We start from the raw sequence: 4576 nt of genomic DNA, 5'->3' as shown, positions 1-4576 counted from the left end.
GTCACAGAACAGCTTTGCCACCTTCTATTTTATTTTCCAGTCTGTTGCTTTGAGCCACATTAAGAACAATGTTATCTTTTACTTTAAATGCTTCCTTTGATTCTTTATTCCTTGCATGCAAACAAGAACTTTCTGAAAAGTATAATAATCTTGCCAAAAACAAATACTTTCTACATAAAATTCTAATATAAATGGCTTAATTGTGTGTATATTTCTACAACTACAGTAATAATTTTGATTTAGTTCAACCCAAATTTCATATATTTCATGTTAGAAAATGACAGAGAAAGACAGACTAAAAATATAAAATGAAAGTTAAGGAAGGCAAAAAATATAATAAGGACTGTATGCCAAGCTCCAACTCCTTGTTTTTAGCTGGAACCTTCATCTTCCAGAATTCACCAAAATGACTAACACACAGGGAAAGAGGAGAGGAACCCCCTACGTGTTCTACAGGCCTTTTAGAAAACATGGACTTGTCACTTTGGCCACATATAGGAGAACCTACTAGAAAGGTAAGGTTGTAGACATCAAGGGACTGGGCACTGTTCAAAAAGGAATGTCCCACGATTGTTCCCACAACAACATTGGTGGTGTCTACAGTGTCACCTAGCATATGGTGAGCATAGTTCTGAACAAACAACTTAAAGGCAAGATTTTCACCAAGAGAATTGATGTATATATTGAGTACATTAAGTGCTCTAAGAGCTGAGACAGCTTCCTGAAAATGTGTGAGGGAAAATGATCAGAAAGAGAAGTAAGCCAAAGAGAAGTAAGCCAGAGAAGTAAGCCCAGTTGTACCTGGGTTCAACTGAAGTACCAGCCTGGTCCACCCAGAGAAGCACACTTTGTAGGAAGCAGTGAAAAGGAGCCTGGGCTGCTAGAGCCTATTCCCTATGAATTCATGGTGTGGTAAGCATAAAAAAACAAAAGACCTCTTTGGTATACCTTTCTCTTAAAAACAAAAGGTATATAGAAGCACTAGAGTAGAGATTTTTGTATTAATAGTCTTGGGAAAATCAGAAGAAATTAAACTTGATCAATAGAGTTTCACTTCTGCAGTTTGTCAATTGGCTGGAATTAAAATACACACTAGGTCCTGAGTCAGGTCCACATGTTCTACCATAGTTGAATGCATTCTAGAATGAAACCTGAGAAAAGTTTTGTGAAAATTTGTAAACATATTATTCAAAAAATAAGGTTTCTGTGTCAGTAGGAAGCCAATCACCTATAAGTAACAGAAATTGGGCCACAATAATTTTAATAGAGGTTTCTTTTTCTCTCAGCACATGGGTATAAGATGACCAACACAGCATTGCCAACAGGACCTCACAGCAGAAGAACAAAGGGTCACTCTAGCCAACCCATTGCTTTTTATGAGAAAAGAAAATGATTCCCCAGAAGTGCCCATTCCATGTAAGAATTCTGTGTAAGTTTGTGGCCAGAATTACATCCAACAGCCATCCATAGCTACAAAGATTTAAATAAAAGAATATTTCAATGTCCAGCCTCTATATTGAAAAATACTAAGGGAGACTGGGATAGATAACGGATTGAGGAGAGCCAATTAACAGTATTAGCTACCATTTTTATAGGTAAATTTAAGACATGCAGGGTAAAATATTGAGAAACAGCTATTCAACCATAGTCAGCTGTGGTGTCTACAGGTTATAAAATGTTTTCTATTTCAAACATTCAAGTTACTGAATATCTATGAGAACATAGTAGAATTTTAGAATATGAAATTTGTAGAAAAAACACACAAAAGGAAAAATTCACAACTTTGTGAATATATACCCTATCCCTAATACAAAAATTAAATAGGTTCATGATAATATCTCCAAAGAAGAGGGAGAGTCTTAAAAATATTTATATAGAAAAGAGAAAGTAAATTGAATTAATAATATATTGTCAAGTTGTCACTTGTACAAGAATTTATATCTATCTGGTCATTAAACCCTATCTTAGCTGAAGCCTGTGGGTATTGACTTCAAGCCTTATAAGGCATACATATTTTGTTGCGGTTAGAATTTAACAACAAATACAATGTTTTAATTGTGAGAAGAATGATTCACTTTTAACAATACACATTGAAAAAAACGATGAGTTAACAGGTGCATAGGCTGCCCCAATGACAGTATACTACTCCTGGTGAGAGCCACAACCACACTCAGGTTGCCCCATGAAAGTGAAACTCCCTCCTGGATGTTCTAGGAAATTCTCCCCATTTTGTTCTTCAGGACAATCTGAAAGGACAACATAAATTCTCTGGACTTTGCAGTTGTAGCCACATCTGCTAGAATCTGCAGCCAGACCTACTGTTCTACTCTCACTGAATGGGGATGGTTGACCCATAGCTTCTCAGGGTTTCATGGAGGCCTACATGGTGCCAACCCATTTCCTCCATCATCAGGGTTTGCCGTACACTTTCTAAATTTGTGAGAGTTATAATCCCAGCATTTCCCTGGACCAGAGGCTCACATTTTCTTCCCTTATCTACCTCTATAGAGGTGAAAATCAAAATTAAAGCTTTCTTTTGTTTACTGACTAATGCCCACCCACTTTGTTTAAAGTGATAGGGAACTCAAGACTTGGAAAAATTTAGCTTAAGGTAAAAGTTATAAGTCTAGCAAGTAATGTGTGTTAAGCTTTTGTTTCAGAAACTACAGATAAGGCCCATCCTGGCTCCTGGGAAAAACAGCCGACCTCCTGCCTCCTGGGACACTGATAGAACATTACCCCCGGGGACATCCAAACCTTTCTTCCGGGGAGAACAGACAACCACTCCTCCCCCTTGGGATCAGCTAACTGCCCAGGACAGGAATGTTGCAGCTTCTGAATCTCAGAGCCCTCACCACACCTTGTTTGTTCTCCCCCACCCCCTTATAAAAGATCTGGCCAGGAAAGAGAAGGGAAGATGGTTTGTTACGATATGAACCCACCATCTTCTTGGATCACTGGTCATCTGAATAAAGCGCCCATAAAGATTCAATTGCTGTCATTGCTTATTGGATTTGGTAGTGACAGGCAGCCCGAACACTGGTGTGCTTCCAGTTACAAAAGCACTTGATTTTCATATTCTCTGTCCATACAAACTGATTTTTGTTTGTTTTGAATCCATCTCAGAGGATACATAGTCTTACCAAACACGACTAGATTCACAACATAGCATGAGTCCAACAACATCCAAACTGATGTGCATTCTGTTCAATAAGGCAAGTCCACTGGTCATGCACTTGGGTGTCACAGCAACATCAAATCCTTGACAGTTCATAAATACTCTCAAAGTCTATACTCATCTTGTGTGAACAAAGAGTTCACACAATGTCCCGTGAACTTATTTTGAGTAGCACTGGTTTAGAGACAAGGAACGTACTCTTAGTTTCTCTTTGGAATGGACATTTAGTTTTTAATCACATAATAATAATAATAATAATCTCAACATTCTCTTAATTTTGGTTGCTGGATTCATTTATTGTATAAGCACCAAAATATTTGTGAAGCTTTCCTCTCATGATCAACCTCTTAAAATTCATAAATTCTCCAGCTTCTAATTCTCTGAAGTATAACCCTGCAAGGTAGTGAAAGAATCCTCCAGCTTTATCTACATAGAGAATATTCTAGAATCACAAATAACCACAAATCTGCCAGGTTTCCCTATTAGCTAACTGCTTCCAAAAGGGAAAAGAATCTTGACATTAGACAACTTGTTGATATAAGCCAAAGGCTGTTTGAATATTATGAGTGTAAGAATCAAATCACATAGCTGTAAAAAGCATTCTGATGCATGTTCTGTGAATAATTTGTAATTGAAAATCCATTAACAGAATAAGTGGATATGAATAATGCTAAAGTGGACTGACCAGGTATGCCAAAATAAGGATGTAAAATGCATTCTAAAAGTGAGGTAAAATGCTTCCTGTAAAGCCATCCAATTTTTTTCTCCCCTCTACTAAAAGAAATTGAAGATAATTTAAATTGTTCTGAAACAAATCTGTTGACAAGGATAATAACAAGATGAATGAAAGTAGGGAAAGAAGTCTTTGGCATAACAACAAGAGCTTAACAAAAGAAGTGTGAATTTGCAGGCTGCAACCATTCAATATATTTCAGAGGCGATTTAAACCAGGACTCACATATTAGTAAAAAACAAAGTGAAATGCTGATGTTGCAAAAACGAGCTAAGGAACAGGAATGGACAAGAACAATAGCATCACATTACTAGAATTAGAATCCATTTAGAAAGATATTGAGCTAAAATCTGTTTTTCTTCCAAAGTGCCTGATATAATTAGAATGAGGGCATGTTTGCCATGATTGTTCTCTAGTGCTTTGATCTGGGGGGCAGGGAGGAGATGCTGGATAGTACTGCAAATGGTGCATTTAGGGAAGTGACATTCATACTTCCATGTTGATTTCAATTTTTTCTGTGAAATGTACCTCTCTGGGGATCTGATTTTCACATCATAATATGAATATTCAAAATGCTACTTTACATATCACATGTGGTTTGGATTTGAATGATTTCTCCTCAGACTAGAGGGATTTCTCTCAAGCAAATCTGTGTGCTGTTTTAG

The 4576-nt window shown here is 37.0% G+C and overlaps 1 pseudogene; it reads left to right on the top strand.

Moving 5' to 3' along the window:
• The first annotated feature begins 384 nt into the window (after positions 1-384).
• LOC118499886 lies at positions 385-929 on the top strand (annotated as a pseudogene).
• The last annotated feature ends 3647 nt before the right edge of the window (positions 930-4576 follow it).

The sequence above is a fragment of the Phyllostomus discolor genome, chromosome 4, assembly GCF_004126475.2.
Source record: "Phyllostomus discolor isolate MPI-MPIP mPhyDis1 chromosome 4, mPhyDis1.pri.v3, whole genome shotgun sequence".
In the NCBI taxonomy this organism is placed as follows: Eukaryota; Metazoa; Chordata; class Mammalia; order Chiroptera; family Phyllostomidae; genus Phyllostomus; species Phyllostomus discolor.
Note: the sequence above shows the minus strand (reverse complement) of the source record. Positions and strands in the feature narration are given on the sequence as shown.